This window comes from Pinus tabuliformis, chromosome 4_2, assembly GCF_031772625.1.
Source record: "Pinus tabuliformis cultivar Carrire ecotype Pingquan chromosome 4_2, CPIR1, whole genome shotgun sequence".
In the NCBI taxonomy this organism is placed as follows: Eukaryota; Viridiplantae; Streptophyta; class Pinopsida; order Pinales; family Pinaceae; genus Pinus; species Pinus tabuliformis.
Window position 1 is genome coordinate 530,076,848 of NC_142304.1, and position 22,794 is coordinate 530,099,641.

Sequence of the window (22,794 nt, forward strand, 5' to 3'; positions counted from 1 at the left end):
AAAGATAATTGGTGGATTAGAAAAGGATTTGAAGAAGTAGGGAGCTCTTAGAAGAAAGAGAAGAACTGAGAGGAGTCTGGGTAAACCGGCAACTAGATGTATAGTCCCTAGCGGAGTCACCAATTCTTCTATGGGGTAAAATGCACGGTGTATGGAGAATGAAAACTACCCTCAAAGGCCTTCCCTAGACCTTTGATAGAATGTAAGATTATCTACAGAAGCTACCAAGTTGTACACATGTTCATCTATCAAATATCAGTTAACCAAGTATGGAAAGAGTGTTCACCTCAAATCTCCTTCTAGATTTGTTTGGAGATCTCAATGGAGCCAAGAAGAACTCCTATAAAACTGGCTCCAAGACAATTCCTACACAAAGGAAAGGCAAACACAATCACAACACACAATCTGGAAAACTACTATAAGAATTCACAATGAACATATATTTGTATACAACTTAAACTACTCAACTCAACAATTATCGAAATGAACAATGTTACCAACATTATGGAGTAGGGAACACAACTGCGGTTCTGTATTTATAACGGAAGAGTGATTACAACCATCCATTGTATCAGCCTTCCCTTGCCCCTTCTTCCTCTCTCTCTCTCCCTCTCTCTCTCTCCCTCTCTCTCTCTCTCTCTCTCTCTCTCTCTCCCTCTCTCTCTCTCTCTCTCTCTCTCTCTCTCTCTCTCTCTCTCTCTCTCTCTCTCTCTCTCTCTCTCTCTCTCTCTCTCTCTCTTTCAGCTCACTTCTTCAAGTATATGATAGTTCACAACATCTCAATGGGCTATCATTTCAAATGCTCTAACCTCCTTCACAATGGTGCTCTCATTGCTTATGTAGCAATTGAGTTAGGGATGCCAAGCTCATCCTAGAGTTCATTAAGGCAAAAGCCATGAACCTGCCCTATTTTCAAGCTTTTTCCCATTTGCCTTCATTCTCAGATTGGAATTTCCCCAAATAATTCGATTTGGGATTTTCCATGCTTTTCTTCAGCAAATTTATGGATAAATATCTAGATATTTGTGAGCAGATTTACTGGCTTTACCCATTGAGCTTCCCTTATTTTCACTAAATCTCCCCCTGGTCTAACAACATGAGTTAGCAGGGTGAGTAATTCTCCTCTATGCTTGGTAACAAGCTTTATAAAGCAAGTTAGCAGTGTAAAACCAGCGTTAGTGTGGATTCAAGGCCTGCAATTGTGGTCTTGGTTTCAGTCATGTTGTCTTTCACCTCTAAGTTGATGAGGAGGTCATTTTTTCCTATAACAATGAAAATGAAGAGGACTTCTTGGATCCAATTGTGCCAAAAATTTCCACCAAAGATCCACTTTGAACCTCAAGGTTGATATTTTGAAGAGTGGATTTGGATTCCTCTTCATCCCAAAAGAAAGTACTATTTTCAACTACAACAACAATCTCTTTGCCTAGCAGTAACCTTTCAACTGCCAAAGGATCAAGATCCTTGCTGGTCATATACCTGTCAAGTCTATCCAAGGACACCATTGCTTGTGAGATAGATATTAAAGCTTGAGGAAAGTTACTAACGAGTTCTTGAAGAATTTTGAAAATCGATTTTGTAGTGAACACCTTCGTTACTATAAGTGTTTCTCATACAAAAATGCATGTAGTTAATGTCACTACTGAAACAAGTGAAGGCGTGCTCCATGTAGTGAATGTCACTACTAAAACAAGTGAAGTCATGCCCCATGTAGTGAATGTCACTATGTCTGAAACAAGTGAAGGCATGTTCCATAGAGTAATTATATTAACTGAAATAGAATACATAGTTTTGCAGAGCCATTCATATCTGGAATTCCTAAAAGACTCTACACGTGTTTGGAAATGGTCTTCCCATACTTAAAGTTTGATAACCATCATATAATTCAAAAACTCATTAGTTGTATGAAGATCACACATTTTTACTAATTGGAACTCGTATATCCTATTTATCTTGGATCCGCAAGATACAATGCCCATTATTAGTGCCATGTAAACAAAACCAAACAACATAGAAATGTTGAAAACCTTAAATAGGATTGATAAAGTAGCCCCAACTTATAGAGGCATCATCCAGATGTAATGAAGCTGCAACATCACATCCGAAAGCTGTTGAGAATCCATGACCATGTAATTTACAATCTGGCCAACACCATGAGCCTGCCTAGTGGAGCTTGACAATCTTAAACCCTTTCTGTATAAATTTGTTATCGGAGTAGACTTTATCAGCATGCATAACTTTTGTCATTGAAATGTATATTGATGGGAACAAAGAATTGCAATGGATTTTGCTGAAATAGTATCAATACAAGGACAATGCCTTCATAAGGAAAGCTCTAATCTCCAGATGTAAAATCAACAAATTTTGGTATCAAAACTCGGCCAATATACATCACACACAGTTTTGCAATGGCCAGGGGTGTAGTAAGTGCAAGATTTTTCCAAAATCATCGAAGCAATGTGTGTTGGTGTTCCACTATGTCATTAGACTAGTTTGATTTAAAACGTTCAAACACATTTTCAACGCTATCACCAGGTGCTAGTGTAGGAACATATGGCAATTGAAAAGCATTTCTATGACCTTTATTCAATACAAGATTCAACCATAACCATGTAGCCAAATACATGCTATAGCATAAGGGGTTATTAATTCTTCTTAGTGCCAGAATTCATAGTGCTACCATCAAGAAGAGGTTGATGTAATTTTTTTTTTTCTGTTTCTTCAACAATGGTGATTCTTGTAGTCCCTTTGAGGGCTAATGCCAACATAAATCCATGAGTAGGAAAAATTTTCAATGCAAAAAGTCATCAAGAGGGAGAATACTATATGGATCAGGATTTGTGGACCTGAACCTGATGATTGTAGCGATCAAGAATATTGTATTCAGAATGAAATTCATAAGCCACCAGAGATATGGAGACTTTGGACGTGTTGTAGCTTTGAATTTCTTCTCATGTCAAAGCTACTACCCAAAATACAATCCATGAAAGTGATTGGATTCCAGATAAAGAAATAAGAAACCAATGTTGATGAGGATTTCAAATCATCCCAGCTACAATGAATTAAAAAAGGAGAGGGTCATATTTATGCTTACAGGTAGAGGATTTTCTACTTATTTTTAGTGCAAGATTTAATGCAGTACAACACAAGAGGTTTCAAGTTCTAATTGACTCAACAACTTGTCTTTATTTGTAGTAATTTCCTTCCAAAAAGTTCATAACGATGAGGAAAACTTCAATTCTTTCTTGAAGGTAAATGTTGTAACTATTGATTCTAGGAAACCTCCACTCGAAATCTCATAACCCATCTGAATCTCTCTTTCATTAAAATCCGTACGTGGCAATATTTTTTCTACAAACTGACATGGATGCACGTCATTATGATGTATGTACTACATCCAACGTAAATGAAATAGAAAAAAAGATAAACTTACAGTGCGATGCCCAAGGCCCGAAACAGATTCATCACGAAACTTTTTCCTTAATGGATGCCTGAAACAATTCTTCATGATGATAGTAAATGAAAACTTTTTGGAGATATCAGAAATCTCTCTATCCTAGCAAGACTAGCGAAAGGCTTGTAGAATCACCAAGCCGAGGGCTGAACAAATCCTCATTCCCGCGTTGAAAGGAATTATCTTCATCTGCTTAAAACTCCTCTTTTGATTATTTTGGCTCAAAGTTGTCTTCGTCCTCGTTCTCTAAGCAATTCAGAGAGTAATTTAGAGATCGGACTTATCACCATCCTCGACATCTTCATATTTTGAATCAGCCACTTCCTTAAGATAGTTTGTCATTGACCTTCAAGATTTCATTTGCTAAACTCTCGCTCCTATGATTGCCTTGTTGCTTCAACTTTGAAGGATCATTTCAATATTCAACTATCTCAGTCTTGGCCTTAGCAATTCTCTATTTCTTTTCAACAATTCTAGTACACTTCATTTGCAGAGTAAATGGTGTTACAAGCCATAAAACAATGCATAATAAGGTTGCCAATCCTTTCCACTCCTAGTATATGTTCTCTCCATACAGACTGAACAATGTGCCTTTGGTCTGTATGTATCACTTAGCATAAGCAGTAGCCATTCTTTCCAAGTGTCTCATCCTTGCACTCTCTAAAGGCTCCAAGTGGCCATTAATATCACCATAACCATGTAATATCTGAGCCTTCATCAAATCATCCCAGCTGCAATAAATTGAAAAAGAGGAGGGTCGTATTGCTATTTATAGGCAGAGGATCTGGTTGGGAGGTTATTTCTTGTTTTCTCATTATACGCTCTTGACCTAGATAGCATTCTACATCTCCAGAATTGTATAACTATTGTGGAGAACACAATTTATGCATCCTCGACCATCGGGAGAGGACATTCTGAGCTGCTTCAGTTGAAAACATAGTCTCTTGAATGTATAGAATGGATGGTCGATGTTTTTGAATCTGCCTATTCATGGATCGTTGTTGGGAGACCGTCCCTATGCCTCTCATATTATGGGATAGTACAATCATCTTTTCACCCAAGGGGTATGCTTTTCTAAGGGCCCCAAGTATCATTTGATGCCTACCTTCCAGTATTTCTCTTTCTAGGGCATTTGGCACTACAAACTAGGAAGAGACTACAATGTTAAGTCTGCTAGGAAGCCTGGTTTGAAATAGAATTTATTTACAGTAAAATCCATAGCTACTCAGTGTTATTGGCTTTGAGCCCTCTCCCAACTAGGTAAGGAAGAAAAGTAGCCAGGAAGGGGAAGGAGGCCCTAGATACTTAGTGTTATTGGCTTTGAGCACTCTCCCAACCTAGTAAGGAAGAAAAGTAGCGGGGAAGAAGGGAAATTAAATGATTAGATTTTAGCAATTTGTAAATTTGTTGATTGCAGAGGGAAGTTAAATTTTAATGGGTCAATTTTAGATTTTAGGGTGGCAAAAAATTAGATTTTAATAATTTGTCCATTTTTTATGTTGGTATTATTGAGTAGGAGGTTTCTTCGCATAGAGTGGTCTACAAAATGATAATTTTGGATTGAGGTATCCATAAAAGAAAATTATTTTGAAAACTGTTTTTAGGATATATTACATGAAAGCATAAAAGATTTCTCTAGTATTTTTATATAAAAAGGAAAAGAGAAGATGAGGTTTACATGTAAAAAGAATATTAACTTCATAGTCATAGTATAATGATTATGTTTTTTTTTCTCTAAAAGTTATGGAAATTTCGGTTATATTTTGAAAAAATCCAGCAGGGATTTTTGTAAATCCAAGTAAAAGTTGTCAAACTTCATAATTTTAGGTGCCTTAGAGGTTTTTGATGGTGCTGAATCTATTTCCACCATCAAAAACATGATTCAAACACTACATCTACAAGATTTTTTGAATTTTTTTTGCCTAGATTCTGGCCACTTTTGGTCATTCGGGCAATTCCTCTGCCTCCGTAGATGAATCCAATATTAACTAACCCTTAAGGAGGTGGAAAATATATCTAATTCTATGAATAATGTTATTAATAAATTCAAATAGTCCTAGGTAGCCCATTATTTTTGGGGAATAATGTTATTAATAAACTTCAAGTAGTTGTAGGTAGCTCAAAAATACCTTATTAGAAGTTAGTCATAGTTTAGTTTACATTAGTCATTCACATTAGTCATTTTTAGTTGTATTACTTATTAGTTAGTCATATATTTTAACCCGCGACTAAATTAGTCATTTATGTTAGTTGTTTTTAGTTGGGTCACTTAAAATTGCTAATTTTTTGTAGTATTTCACTTGGAAAAGTTGTGGTGACTAACTTTTTTAGTCACCTAGTCACTAATTTCTCATTTTCTACTAGTGTTTAAATTACAAATGCAAATCATCTGAAACCTGTCCCTGTTTTGAATTTGACTTAGACATTTTAATTTGCACATGTCTAGAATTATGCTACTCGGATTTCTAAAATCTAATGTTCTCTTTCAAACCCCAGATTGGAATTTTTCCATGGTTGCCACCCTTAGAGTCAAATATCCTACATAGATCCATGCTAATATGGATGATGTGAAAATTTATTGCAAATACTGCAAGAAATGCATTAAGAAGGGAAGGGGGAGTGGGAATTCATAGATTTAAAGAGCACTTGGCTAGTATAAGAGGCCAAGTTTCCCCATGCATGGCCCCATTAGAGGAGATTGGACATATTAGATTTGAATTGTAAAACCAGCTTGCAAAATTTGAAGAAGACGAGGCTAGGACAAAAGAAGATGGTTGTAGCATGTTTTTCAGACTCTAAAGCCTATGGAGGCCATTTAGAACCTCATTGTTGTTGATATATATATTGGACGTAGTGCCATTTTGAAACATTTTTGATATATTAAGCTTTACATGATATATGTATGAGCCATGAGCAGACTTTTGCATATTATATTTCAATGGTTTGGAGTCATATATTTTTTGGTAAATCAAGTCATTGAAATAATATCATTCTATGATCCAAACTTAAATAGGAATGCAAAAAATTATAGAGATAACCATATACACAAAGATGCAGCGGAAATAATACTTCATTTCAGTAATGGAAAATACTGAAATATGCTTACAACCAGAAATGGAAATAAACCAGCTAGGGTGATGGTAGCTTATCTCTGAGAAGAGATGTGTGGCTACATGCCTATGAAATGTGTTACAATGAGGCTCGAAGGCCTATTTATTGTTGAGAAATAATGGAAAACCCTTCACATTCCAAAACCTAACCCTAGAAGATGAAATGCCAAATTGTGGGCCCCGTTTTTGGGTAAATTGGAACATCAACTTCCCGGGGTTGCGAATTGGTCATATTATCTCCGTTTGACGCGCATGATAGCCTGTTGGAAAGATATCTCCAAGGACTACGACGGAAAAGACGATTTTTATACAAAAAATTCGTTGCTAGTAGATTTCCCAAAAAACTTCGCTTAGGGCCTCAAAACGGCTCCGAAAGTTTAGGACCCGAAAAACTGCTAAAAATAGTAAAGTGTGCTATAATTAAGGAAACTGAAAAAAACTGAAAGAATCACTAGAGGGGATCCAAGTGGAATTAGCAGGTGGCCACAATATCCACCTGGATCATTCCTCGGAAGTTTAGGACCCAAAAAACTGCTAAAAATAGTAAACTATGCTATGATTAAGGAAACTGAAAAAAACTGAAAGAAGCACTAGAGGGGATCCAAGTGAAATTAGCAGGTGGCCACCAATATCCACCTGGATCATTCCTCCCCCCTTAGGAAGCAATGGTCCCCATTGCATTGAGTTCCTCCATGAGATGAGGGAACTTCTGCTGCACTTGGTCCCTAGTGAGCCACTGCCCTGGTGAAGGAGTTGTCCTGCTTTGACAACTCGATACAATTGGATATTTTTCTGGCGCGTGTGCTTGATCTGTGTGTCCATGATCCGATCAGTTGTAGCTTGTTCCATGCAAGCTGGATTTAACTTTGTGGGTGTGAGTTGTTCTACAATGTCAGACGTGTCTAGTAATGGTGGAAAGTATGGCCGAAGGCAGTTGACATTGAACACCGGGTGCAGGCCAAGGAATGGGGGAATGTTGAGCTAAAATGCATTGTCTCCCACAGCCTTGGTAATGGTGTAAGGGCCATATCGGACTGGTTTGAGTTTCCGATAGGCTCTGGTAAGGCGTTCCTTTTGAAAATTCAACCAGACTTTGTCACCCACCTGAAACTTGTGTGGCACCTGATGTTGATCATGTCGTTGCTTGTACTTAGCATTTGATTTCTCCCGAATGTCATGGACCTACTGGCGAATATGTTGGATGTGCTCAATGAAGTTGTTTGCCTTATCTATTTTGGACTGGACATGAGCAGAATCTACATGAGTAGCTGCAATTGGCATGGCCACATCGATGGGACATAGTGACTGGAATCCCAAGCCCACTTGAAAAGGGTTGTGGCCAATTGAGCTGTGGAGATCTCGGTTGTAGCTATGCTGATCATAGGGGAGGCTCTCGTACCATGTGCGTGGATTCTGTGAGTTGTACATGCACAGAATGTGTATGATCATCTTGTTGACAACCTCTGTCTGGCCATCAGTTTGAGGATGGAAGGTTGTGGACTTAGTGAGTTTGGTGTCTAGCATCGACGAGAGACTAGACCAAAATGTACCAAGGAACCTGCTGTCACGATCTGAGATGATAGATTGTGGGATCCCAAAGTGTACCCATACTCGTTCAAAGAAGAGTTTAGCAGTGGCTTCTGCTGTGATATTCTTCTTGCAGGCCGCCATAATGGCCATCTTTGAGAACTCGTCGATGACCACAAAAACACAATCATTTCCATGCTTAGTGGAAGGAAGGCCTGACATGTACTCCATGGAGATGGATTCCCAAGGCTGACTAGGGGTAGGCAGTGGGGTATAGAGGCCTTGCTTCTTGATGGTCGGTTTGGCAATGGCGCAGGCAGTGCATGACTTGATGTACTTCCCGAACCCTGTCGAAGATTCGGCCAATAGAAATACTTCTGCAGTACTGCCACCATATTTTCTACCCCAAAATGCCCAACAGCCCGACTGTAGTGTGAATCATCTTGTCACGCTCGCTTGAAGGAACACAAAGGTGACCCAGGTGGCATAACAGGCTATCCTGGAGGTGAAAATCTGGAACATGCTGACCCTCCAAGAGGTTCTGGTATGTGTGGCCGAATTCCGGTCGCTTTTGTAGAGCAATGGCCAATCAGAAATCTTGTGCCCATAAGAGTTGAGCGCAGTGGTTAACGCCATGATCGGTGGTCGACTTAGGCAATCTGCAACATTATTAGTGCTGCCCTTCTTATACTTGATATTCAAATGGAACTGTTGCAGGTATGTGGACCACTTCTGATGGCGATCATTCTGTAATTTCCCTTGGGTCTGTATGAACTGCAGGGGTCGGTGGTCTGTGTGGATGACCATTTCCTTCCCCAAAATGTAATGCTTCCATTGTCGATAGGCTTGCATAATGGAATACATCTCTTTATCATAAGTGGGATACTTCCGGACTGTGTCTGAAAGTGTTTCACTGTGATATGCCACTGGATGCTCGTGTTGAGTAAGGACTACCCCAATAGCATAGTCAGAGGCATTTGTCTCGACCTCAAATGTTTGTTGTAAATCTAGTAACATGAGCACTGGTGTCGTGCAGAGGCGATATTTCAACTCTATGCATGCCTTCTATTGAGATTCATACCAAAAGAATTTTGCCTTCGCTCCTCCCTTGGTGACTTGACTCAAAGGCCAAGTGATATGAGAAAACCCCAACACGAACCTACGGTAGAAGATGGCAAGACCTATAAAGTTGAGGAGCTCTGTCAGAGTGGTTGGATATGGCCAATCCCGAATGACTTTGATCTTGGCTGGATCCACATGCACCCCCTATTCATCAATAATGTATCCCAGATACTATACCTGGGTCATGCCAAAAGTGCATTTCTCCAAATTGGCACATAACTTGTGTTGCCGCAGTGTTTGGAGAACCTGTCGGATGTGGTGGAGGTGCTCTTCCCAACTCTGGCTGAAGATTAGAATGTCATCCAAGTATACCACTACAAACGAGTTGGTGAATGGCCGCAAGATTTCATCCATTAGCCTCATGAAGGCTGAAGGAGCATTCGTCAACCTGAAAGGCATAACCAACCATTCAAAAAGGCCCTCCTTGGCTTTGAAGGAAGTCTTCCACACATCAGAGGGTTCGACTGGTACCTGGTGATATCCTGACTTCAGATCAATCTTGCTGAAATATTTTCCCCCCTTAGTTGGTCCACGAGGTCATCAATCCGCAGGATTAGGTACCTATTATGGATAGTGATCTTGTTCAGCACCCAATAGTCAATACAAAGTATCCAAGTCCCATCCTTCTTCTGTAACAACACAATTGGGCTCCCACAAGGCGATGAACTCAGACGGATGTGGCCTTTCTACAACAGCTCCTAAATCTGCCTCTTGATTTCATCGTTCTCCAGAACGGAGCACTGATAAATTGGTCCATTGGGTAGCAGCGCACCTGGGGTCAGATTAATGGAGTGCTTGACCTGAAAGTGCAGAGGAACCCCTATGGGGGAGGTGAAGATGTCCTCGTACTCCTCCACGACCTTGTCCATTTGTAGTTGTCGTGCAGAGGGACCCTGTCTGGAGGTTGTTGCCACTGTCTTCTTCTTTCCTTGAGGGCGTATCATCAGGAAAACAAATTTTCCAATTTTGGAAATGAGCTTGCTGCATTGTTTTGCAGTAATCAAAGAGATGGCAGCAGGTGGTGCTACCTCTGGTATCCTGTACAACTGATTTCCGAATGTAATAATAACAGCACGGGGCCTTGATTCGTACACAGCATGTCACTTCCACAAGTATGGTTGTCCTAATAATACATCACAAAATTCAAGCTGAGCAATGTCACACAATACCTCATTTGTGCAGAGCTTGATGTTGTATGGCAGGTGACACTGTTGGCTCATGCGAAGATCTTGTCCTTGGTGCAGCCACCTGATGGTGTACGGTTGTGGATGTGATGTGGTCGGTAAGCCCAACCGCTTCACGACCTCTACCGAAATGAGGTTCTTTTGGCTCCCGCTATCAACAATGAACTGTAGCAGGGAGCCCCTTACCCACATCTAGGAGTGCAAGAGACGCTCCTCCTCCTCTGGATCTTCAGGTTCATTTTTCTGGATCTTGGCAGTAGCAACAGTGGAATTGGGATCCGCATCAATGATCTGCTTCCCTTTTTCATTCCCCTTGTCAGGTTCTGACTTAGAGTTGGAACATGCATCTGATTCTGAAACCTTTAGCTCAACCACCAATGACTGCTTGGCCCGACACTCACTTGTGTTGTGAGTGGAGCTCTTATGGAATTCACACCATTTTCCCGTGTCTTTTTTCGGCTTTGCAGCACTATTCTTTGCTTGTAGCTTTGGCAGGTTGTCTTGGGCTGCCCCGCCTTGGCTTTGCCCTTTGTTCTGTGGTTTAGGGGCACCTTTTCCTTATTTTGGATTCGCAGATCCAAAGTCTCGCTTCTTTTGTTTAAACTTCTACTCGATCTTGACAGCATATCGATATGCTATGCCGAGCGATGAGATGTTTAGGAATTCCATTTCTTCCTGGATGTACTTGTACAAGCAGCCACGGTATTTGAGTATCAAATGCTGCTCTGAATCCTTCATACCCAAATTTGTGCGAAGGGTATGGAAAAGATTGGTGAACTCCGACACATCTTGATCCCTTCCCTGCCGCAGCGTGGTCCACTTTATGTATTCGTCCTCATAGCTTCCAACAGGGTAGTATTGCTCCTTAATGGCATCCCAGAATGAATTCTAGGTGGGTGTGGCAGAAAATAGCAATCATGTAGTTTCATCCTTCTGCTCGCAGTAGGTTTCCCACTAGTCCTTGATGTGGGGGGCTACTTTGAGAAGAGCGAAAATAATCTTCTCCCGACTTGAAAATTCATGAACAGAAAAATAACCCTCTAACACATTTAACCATTTATCTATGGCATCTGCATCTATCTGACCCTCGAATATGGGTATTTCAAAATTAACTTGTACCTTAAAGGGTGTGGCATTTCCAGAGTAGCTGCTGGAAGCCGATGCGTCACTTTTGGGTAGCCACTAAAGGATTTGGGCAAAGTTGTCCATCATCACGTTCCATTGTCACTCGAGGGCTTCTTCGAGCAATATTTTGATAGGATCTCCTGCTCCCTTGTCTTTCTTCTCATCCGCCATGGGAGGCCATTGGGATTTGCGAGGCTAGTCTTGCAAAGGTTCGACCATCTCAAGCCCTAACTCCTTATATCCCGACCTCGTTGGGGACATGCAAAGAAAAACAGAGAAAAAGCAGACCGCTCTGATACCACTGATCCAAACTTAAACATGAATGCAACAAATTACAGAAATAACCATATACACAAAGATGCAGCGGAAATAATACTTCATTTCATTAATGGAAAATACTGAAATATGCTTACAACCAAAAACGGAAATAAACCAGTTAGGGCGATGGTAGCTTATCTCTGAGAAGAGATGTGTGGCTACATGCCTCTAAACTATGTTATAATGAGGCTCAAAGGCCTATTCATTGTTGAGAAACAATGGAAAACCCTTCACATTCCAAAACCTAACCCTAGAAGATGAAACGCCAAATTGTGGGCCTCGTTTTTGGGTAAGTTGGAACATCAACTTCCCCAGGTCGCGAATTGGTCGTATTATCTCCGTTTGACACGCATGATAGCCTGTTGTAAATATCTCTATGAGGACTATGACGAAAAAGAAAATTCTTAGACAGACAAATCGTTGTCAGTAGATTTCCCAAAAAACGTCGTTTAGGGCCTCAAAACGACTCCAGAAGTTTAGGACCGGAAAAACTGCTAAAAATAGTAAACTGTGCTATAATTAAGGAAATTGAAAAAAAAAATTGAAAGAAGCACTAGAGGGGATCCAAGTGGAATTAGCAAGTGGCCACCAATATCCACCTGGACCATTTTGAGTCTAAGTTTTCAAACATTGACCAACACATACACAAACTTTCCAAACTTCATATATGACATTATTCAATCCAATTCACTTCATAGATTATTTAGTAGTTTCAATGTGAGGGTTTCTCAACTATATTCTCAAATAACATTTAAACATTTTGACAATTCATATATATGAACAAATGACTTACAATTTGCTTATTAAGAAACTAGAAGAAACCAATGCACCATAATTACAAAACTTCCCAAGAGGATGACACACTCAAAATGAAGATTTATATGCTTCTAGTTGCTATTGTACCCCCTACACTGTCTAGGTAAACCATTGGAGCCTCCTAAATGAACTATAAGGAAAAATGGTCTTTGTACCGCCACTGTATTGGTATTTAACTAATTTTAATTTCATTTCATTGGAATTTGTGGAATGACCATTGAGGAAGAAAGCTTTTCTTCTTCCCCAATATTTGTTGCATGACACTGTAGAGTCTCTACTTTACACTTGGTTATCCATCATTTCCCACAGTTTTCCCTCACTCATCTCTTCCTTTTGCTCTATTTTGCTGCATAAACTCACCCAGATCATTACATATGATGGCATTAAGCATGATTTAGGGATTTTGCTAATGTGTGACTGTTTTGTTTAGATTTTGACATATTTACAGGCATTCCGCAGCCATCTGTTGATTCCGCAGCCATATGATGATCCCGCAGCCTTTTTGTTAAACTAAAGGTTCCACGTGTCATTTTTCCAAATGAGCCACATGGGCACTTAGGAATCAAGGTGCTCGAGGTTCCTGTGCTATCCGTTCAGCCATCCACGTCATCTGTACCTCCGGTCAACGAGGGTCAAGTTACGGTCAATAAAGGCAAGCTTAACGGTGATACGTAAGCTGCTAGGTCACGTCATTTCAAACGGTGACTTGTCCGTCTTATGCAGGCCGTGGGGGACATAATCCAACTCTGGATTCAATGCCCATATCGACCAGAACCTCCAGCTCATCCACGCAGCATTATGACGTGTTTTGTTCCTTAATTACGCATGACAGTTAGTTAGTTTTTCAGTTTTAGCTGTACGCATTAGGCCGTCTTCCAGATGCCTATAAAACTAGTGTTTGCATACGCTGAAGGTTACTTTTTAGTTGCTGCACTATATGAACTTGCTGTTATTTTAGAGCATTTGAAGACTCTGTTTTTATAGTGCTGTTCTAGCACTCTGGACTGTATTTTTCTGCACATGGAGTAATAGAAACAGTGCTGTTTTGAAGTTTCCAACTCTTTGAATCTCTTTTGGATGATATGAATGGAGGGCCCCTGTTCATGTTAGCCCTGTAAAGTATTTTATGTATTTTATATGCAGAATTTCCTTATTTCTATTCAACATTTCTCTTATTTGAAACATGTACAGCGTAATTTCCTTTCTTGTTATTTCATTTCCAGCCTTTCTTTTTAGCTGATCAGCATTGTTCTTTTGCAGGTTTTTAAGCCCGGGATTGATTTTGTGTTTGTGTATTTGCTTAAATATCTAGTGGTAGTTTTAGTTGACAGATTCAAGTTGCTGCCTTTACTTTATTTTCATAGCTGATTTTTTTAGTTTTATTTCTCAAAGTGGTTTGCTAACATATGAATGATCTCTTTTATCATAAATTGTCTATCTCTTAGAGATCAGAATACTAATAACTTGCAGCTCGCTTTGGGTGCTTTTTAGACTAATCTTTAACTACTCTCTAATCGTGTCTTACACAGTACTATGTGTTAGAGGCAGAGAGTTAGAGAGAGCTGAATATCATAACTAGTCTTTAAAGTAGATTTTTCTCATTTTTATCATTTCTTAGACTTATCTTTAGCTACTTCCTAATCGTGTCTTACACAGTACTATGTGTTAGAGGCAGAGAGTTAGGAAGAGATAGACTTTATTCTTGGTCTTTTAAGTGATTTTCTTACCTTTTATTTGCAGCAGCATGAATGGTGTCTAATGCCATTAGAAAGTGGTTCTTTGCTTTCAAGTTATTTCAAGTCATTTATTTCATTCAAGCTTTTCCTTTTCAGCAAGTAGTTAGAAATCACTAATCACACACTCTCACTCATCTAGAATCCACTTTACACACACCATCACTCATCTGTTTATAAATCACCACTCCATTTTAGGAAGATAAATCAACCATAAACAACACCCCCAAACGACAAAAACTCTAAGAGGTTGCTTAAGTACATATAGTACACCTTCACTTCATCAGCTTACGAGCCCCGGGTTGACAATTAATGACATCAATTTAGGAACACTAAATTGACTAAGCAGACACTAAGGCTGATTCTTCCTCTCTACATCCACATTTTGATGTGTTTTGTAATTCATTGTCAACTCGCTCTTGATCTCTACTGCCTTGCAAAAAGTGTCAAACTCTTTGGAGATATATACTCCTCCATTATTGGATCTCAACACTTCAATCTTCTCACCTGTTTGATTTTTCTACAAAAGATTTAAACTCTCTAAACTTCCCAAAGACCTCATCCCTGGTCTTCATGACATAAACAAAGAGCTTATAAGAGAAATAAATGAATCATTAATTAATGTTAACTAATAATGAGATTGAAGTCATGGTTTCACATACATATGAAATCTGTCCTCCTTTTCAATTTGACTCAGACTTTCTAATTTTCAAAAGTCTAGAGACATGCAACTTAGATTTTAGAAATCTAGTGTTGCAACCTCTTTCTTGACAGGATGCCAATTCCCATGCTCCTTCAAAAGCAGCTACAACCAACACATACAAGCAACAAAATTGGAGGGGCCTTCCAATCAGTCTTCATATTTGAGACTAAAGGTAGTTACACTATCACTCCTACAACACAGAGCTAAACAAAACAAAGCAGCAACCTTCAATAAACTATCATAGGTCCATAATAGATCTTGGACATCCCATGCTTAAATCCTTCTAAAAAAACTTCCCTGTAGGTAGTAATGCTACTATCCATATACATGGAATCCTAGAAGATTTCAAAATGTTTTCTCATACTATGTTAAATTTTCAAAACATGGTAAGAAGATCTAAAACACATTTATCTACAAATACATATGATTCATGAACAACAAACACAACTCTTAAACACTCAAAATTACAACTATCATCACATTAAATAGGAAAAAAAAAATACACAATGAAAGGTCCAAAACTAGAATACCTCAGTCTACTCTCATGCCCTACTTTTATAACCATAGCAAAGGGTCATGAGTTACAATCAAGTTTGGACTAAATTTGTCCTAGTTCCCAACTTCCATGGAAAATCATGTTAGAGAAGGAAATTCACCCCAATTGCATGCACCCTCCTCTAGATTCATATGTTAGGCTACCATGCCAAGAAAATTGTGATAAAAACACTTTCCAAATATATGAAATATGATTTTTACTTCTTATAAAATATTTTGTTTGCTAGTTTAATAAAAGAAACATATTCTAGTTATGGAAAAACCATAAACATAATAAAACTTGATCAGAGAATGTAAACTATTGAAATACTTTCAACTATCTACATCAAGCAAATATGCCTCACTGAGAGGTTTTTCTAGTGCACCCTCCACCATCTTGGATCTAAAGTTACAAAAGGTGTGCTACTAAAGGTACATTGTGAAGACACTTTCATAGAAACCAAGTAGATATTCTAACAATTTGGAGGAGATTTATCACTTTTCTTCTCTTTTTCCTGCCTCTATTCACTCTAGCTTACATGCCATACCCTTCAGAATTCCAATTTCAAGAATTAAGTGAAACGAATCCCAAGAAAATTGACGATGGACTTGAAGTTCAGGGTATGTTTATGTGGTTCAAAGTTCTTGGAGAATGGTAACTGTTACATCTAAGGAATATTTGTACCATGTAGATCTGCCCAAAGGATTCACTTCTTGTTGGATTAACCATGAAGCTTGACCCTGATAATGTTGAGTGAATTAAACTTTTGAGCTCTCAATAGAAGAGGTATTTACCAACAAGGACTCTACCAGTTGAGCTAACCCTAGGGACTAAGTTCAGGGTATGTTTATTTTCTATATTTTTCCTTTTTATTTTGGCTTTTCCTTGGGATGGGCTTGGGTGGTGTGGTCAAAATGAGTTGATAGAATCATAAAAAACCATTGAAAAAGGGCTAACCAAATTCAAGTCCATTGCCTACATTTTGTTTAATTTATTGAACATTCAACTTAATATATAGTTTTTCAATGATATTTAGTAACTAGGCTAACTATAAAAATAGTGCAGAGCAGAGATTGAAAGAAAAAAATAATACATACCTAAAACATTTTGATTTCTTTCTAATTTCTTTTAGGTGCAAGTGTTTCTACATTTACAGATGCCCAGGATGACCATGGCAGGACCTCCCAATAGATGCCAACTGTGAAACATTAACTCATTGGTGCACCAATGCCATATCGAATACACAGATCGATAAGTATTATTATCGATTTCCAAAAACAACTACATTGAATTATTCCTCCCCATGATTCCTTGTCTTCGCCCTCTTCTTGCCAATCCGTCCACCAACAAAAGCAAAAAGTCTCTTATTTTTTTTCCATCTATCATCACAATTCAAATGGCTTATTGAAAAAACAAATCAAGCCTACACTATCTTACTACTTCACCTTGTGATTCCTGGTCATCTTCCCCTCTTCTTGCCAATCCATGAACCCATAAAAACAAAAAATATCTTACTTACAACTTCTTCCTTTCCTTTTCATTCATTTCCATTAATTAATTAATGGCATATCTGTTAATTTCAAACATAAACTTTATTTTTCACCTCCCTCCTCTTACTCGCTTTGGAACATGAGTCTCTTTTCACAGGTTTTGTAAATAGAGTGGCAGGAATTTGGAATGTGAGCCACCATTAAATGGTTTTTTTAATATAATTATGCTATATTAGATAATTGGTATGGTGGGTTTTATTTTCTAATAAAAAAAATATTATTTAAACATAAAATGGAAATTTTGTCATGTAATATTAAGTTTTTTTTTTTTTTTTTTTTTTTTTTTTTAAATATTAAGTTTATTTTGGGAGATTAAAAGGGGAAAATGTTATTTTCCTCACTCATATTCAATTCTTGCTTACAATATATTAGTTCTTCATGAATTTACTATTGATTACATTTTTTTGTGAATCAACTATTGATTGAGGTTCACAAGGTATCAATGATATCATTCTCACTTTTGGATTCAAGGGTGATAAAAAATGTTACATGTAGATATTGAAGATTGATAATGAAAGGTGATACAAATAGTTACATGATTGATAATGAAAATGACGAGAGGAACTCATCTCCTTCTCCAATCAATGGCACCTACCTCAAACCCTTGTAGGGTTCCACCCATAGATTGCACAAGGCCTTTGGATTGTGAAGCAAGGCAAGGAAGTCAATGATTTAAAGGGAGAAGTAGAGACACAACACCTTTAAATATCACAGATTCTTGTTAGGAATTTTCTATAAGCAAACTCAAAGGATTTCTCTCATGTTTTATGTGTGTTTCACAATAAGTCAACCTCGTAGACCTACTTCAAAGGCACATTATCCTACATAACTTAACAACCTTTCAATGATGGTAATAGGCATGTGTATTTTGATGATGATGGTGTCTATGAGTTTTTTGTGTATCCTATTGAGGGTGATGGGCACATGTCTTATGTTTATGGAAACCTGCATGTGTATTGCGTTGATGGTATTGACCTTATGTATTTTATTGATATTGCATTGATGTATATGTTGACGGTGGTGAGCTCTTTGTATGGGCTTGCATCCTTTTCTCATCGTGGTTCCCAGTGGCTTTAATTTCATTGAAATGTACTTTATTGTACACTATTCAAATGACTAACGTAAACCACTGATTCATATTATTATAGTACTTGGTAGGTATTCATTTTTTTGTTCCTAGACTAAATTCGTCATTCACGTTAGTCATTTTGAGTTTTATTACTTATTAGTTAGTCGTATATTTTATCCTCAGACTAAATTAGTCATTTATATTATTTTTTTTTTAGTGGGGTCACTTAATATTGCTCATTTTTGGTAGTATTTCACTTGTAAAAGTTGTGGTGACTAAATTTTTTAGTCACCTAGTCACTAATTTCTCATTTTCTACTAGTGGTGCCTTCAGAATTTTATATGCCAGAACATAGAGAACATAAGGTGAAATATAGAGGTTGATAGCTAGAGTATCTTATGGTCTACAACCCTACACAATCAAATTCCCAAGAACAATCTCTAAGAGTTAGTTATTAAGCATCAACCATACAAATTTATTTAGGTTGGAACTTTTCCCCAACTATAGAAACACACAGAGGCTTAAAATAAATTGCATACCATGTTCTAATTATAAATCCAAATGAAAATCCTTGAAGTCTATGGTCTGATCAAGCAACCAAACAAAAATAAAAGAGGAACCTTTATATGGAATGAGAGGTTTGAGAGTTAATTATCTTGTTTACAATCATGGTATTACCTCAACAACAAAGCAAGCCCATCTCTTGTCACTGTGAGCTTCCATGAATCCCTTTAAAATCATAAGCCCCAAGCCTCAAATGATGTCAGCTATTTCAAGGAAGAGCCCCCGCTCCTCACAAAGCATCTACAATATTGGTGAAAACCAACAGAAGATAACATGAAAACATTAAACCATGTCTCAAAATAACCAAAAAATAGTTATTGGATGCAATATAAAAACCCTGTTAATCAAAGAAATTAACTGACCTCTATAAGCAATTCTCGGGGTTGACTCATATTCTCCACTATGATAAGGTACCCCATAGTTTTAAGACCAAATTCCACTGTCGAGCTTGCACCACTTTCTAGGTTACCTGTCGAAAGAAATCCACCATCCTTATCAAGCACCTACATAGTTTCCAAGGTAATAAACAATTATACTTGACTGTCAAGTTTACAGTGATAATTTTCTTTTTTTAACTCTTGGAAGAAGAAATTTATCAGTTGGAGCAATCAATCATTTCATGGATGGAAAATACATAAAGAAGCACAAGAAGATCGGAATTACAAATGTAAATCCCCAGTATATTAGAATGGAAATGTAATAATTTAAAGCAATAGTAAACACTAAGAATGGAGGTGAAACACCAGTCTAGTTGTAGTAATTGTAACTTGGTCAAGCTATTGTTATAGTTAAGTTGTTGTTATAGTTGAGGTAGGATTTTGTTGGGTTCCCATGTTGCAAAAAATGTAAGGGTAGTTGTGAGGGCATGATAGCTAAGGAGTGCTAGGGCGTGCTAAGGAATGAAAAGGCATGCTAACACATGCCAGACATTTTTGTGGTCTGATGGTTTGATTTAATTTTATGGTGTTATTTTTATTGTTTTCTTTGCATAGCACTATTTTTCCTAGTTTGGAACATTACATTCAGCGAGTTCTAAGTGTGCTAAGGAGGGAGTGACAAGGTATGCTATGCATTTCTACCAAGGCATGCTAGAGTGCTAGGGAAACATACCAAGATGTGCTAAGTGCCAAGGTGTGCCAATGTGTGCTAAGGAGTGTTAGGGAGTTCCAAAGAAACATAAGGGAGCACCAGGTCAAAATGCATGGAAATTAATGAATAAGAGTGTGTGACAGGAAGTGTCAGCAAGTTCCAAGTGTGCTAAGGAGAGAGTGACATGGTATGCTAGGTTGTGCTAAGTCATGCTAGATTTCTAGGGATACATGTAGGAAATATGTTCCACGTGCTAGGGTGTGTCAACATGGGCTAGGATGTGTTAGGGAGTGCAAAGGAAACATAAGGTAGCATTAGGTCAAATCAATGCATGTAAATGAAAAAATAAGAGTTTTTGACAGGAAGCACCAGTGAGATAGAGGTGTGCTGAGGGAGTAACAAGGTATGGTAGGTAGTGCTAAGGCATGCTAAAGGCCATGGAAACATGCCAAGATGTGCCAGGTGCTAGGGTGTGCCAATGCATGCTAGGGAGTGTTATGGAGTTCCATGGAAACAAAAGGGATCACTAGTTTCAAATACATGGAAATGAATGAATAAGAGCGTGTGATACGGAGTGTTAGTGAGTTTTAGGTGTTGTAAGGAGGGAGTGACAAGATATGTTAGGCAGTGCCAAGTAATGCTATAGTGCCAAGGTAACCTACCAAGATGTGCCATGTGCCAGGGTGTGTCAATTCGTGCTAGTGAATGTTAGGGAATGCCACAAAAACACAAGGGAGAACTATTTCAAAATGCATGGAAATAAAGAGATAAGATTGTGTGATAGGGAGTGTCAACGAGTTCCAAGTGTTCTAAGGAGGGAATGATAATGTTATATGCTAGGTAGTGCCAAGGCATGATAGAGTGCTAGGGCATGTCAGAGAGTGCTAGGCTATGCTAGGGAGTGCAAAGCATGCCAATAAATGTAGGGGATGCTAACACATACCCCATTGGGCTAAGGGATTGTTAGAAGTTCAATGTGCCATGGCATGTCAAGATGTAAACTGTGTTTCTTAGTTGTTTTATGGCCATGGTTGGACGTGAGCCTTGAAATGGTAACTTATTAAGTGGGATGAGTTTAGATTGGACATGAGTAGCGTAAGATGTGTTATAGGTAGTTCTTAGGTGAACAAGGCATAGTCTAGTTGTAGTAACTATAACTTGGTGAAGTTGTTGTAGTCGGGGCAGGACTTGGTTGGGCTCCAACCAAGTCTACAAAAAAGTAAGGCTAGGGCGTGATAGCTAAGGACTGTCAGGGAATTCCAAGGAATGAAAAGGTGTGCTAACAAATGGAAGACAATGTCAATGGATGGTGATGAGTGTTAGGCAGAGTTAAGGGAACACAAGGGAGAACTAGGTCAAAATGTCTGGAAATGAACAAATAAGAGTGTGTGCGAAGGAGTTTCAATGAATTCCAAGTGTCCCAAGGATGAAGTGCTTTAGGAGAAGTTTAGAATAGGACTTGCAGAGGCTAGCCTATGGTTGTGATAAGGTGTGGACAAAGTAATTTCAGAGAAAGGGAGACTTTGGTTTGGGGCACAATATTGTATTGCTAATGAATTGGTTGGGATCCCAAGTCGTAAAAAAGTAAGGTTATCTGTGAGGGTGTTAGTGTCAATCAGCTCAGTCTGTCACCTGTGATCAAGTATGCTCTTACATGGTGTTGTTAGGGTGTCAAGTCAAATTTTTGTCATTTTAGTGAGTCCTCAAATACAAATTTGGTCACTGGTTAGTGTGTCTATGGCTATTTCCACTCTCTCAAGAATTTCATATGCCAGTCACTTTCATCACTCAATTGAGTCTACCATCTGAAAAAATCATTAATATCACTTCATTCACATCAGCATGGTCTCCATTCAGCTTAGTGTCACCATTAGTTCATTAGGGTTAAGGTAAAAAAATCAGTCATTTCATGTATAAATCTGGCAAATAGGAGTAGCAATAGGTAAATTTGTTTAATAACACTTTATTTCAAATGTAATTTACGTTTTTAGATGTAATAATTCTCCTAACATTCTAAAGTTACAAGAAGAGGTCCTAAGGCTACAAAACTCAAAAAGAAAGTGAATTGGTGAGGTGGGTCATCCTACCTCATTAATCACTTAGACACCAAAAGCAAATTATAAAAGCACATGGAGGAGCTCATTGACACTCATTTTCACTTGTCTACCATCCTAGCATCGAGATCCTCCCTCTCCTTTTCAAAAACTTGTCATTCCATATTCCTCACTCGCAAAAATTGACTCTCGTTGTGCACAAAGAGCCTTTGTTGCGCACTTGGACAACACGATGCACACGGGGCATACTTGTCCCAAATTGTTGTTTGACCACCAAAATTAATTTTTCAAAGCTCCTCTTCATTCATTTCATCCTCCAAGCTCTATAAAAAGTAATTTTAATCATTTTCATTCCCTCCTTTGCCTCATATCTTAAGAAAATTATCAAATACTTCTTCTTATAGGGTTTACATGATTTCCATGGTATTGATCCTCAAATGATGAGTTTCTACCCTAAACCTTATATTCTTTGTCCCTAAACCCTTTTTTGTAGCTAATACACCATTTCCATTCATCACAAAGCCTTATCCCATCATTTTTATCATTTTCCTCTAAACCCTAATCTACCCTATCTCTTTCTAGGACAGGCCTCTGTTTTTTCCTTTTCCACCCCCTCCCCTCACTCATTTCCAAAAATTCATTTTTCCCCTACTCACTCATATCATTCCCTACCCTCCTAAATTTCTTTAAAAATTTAGGCAACTCCTATGTCCATCATACTACCTAATTCCCTCACAACATCAAATTTCACTTTTCTTTGCTTGCCTTTCACCTAGGGTTTGAAGTATGGAGCCTAACTCATCACCATCAGAGAAGAGGAAGTACAACAAAGGGGGAAGGA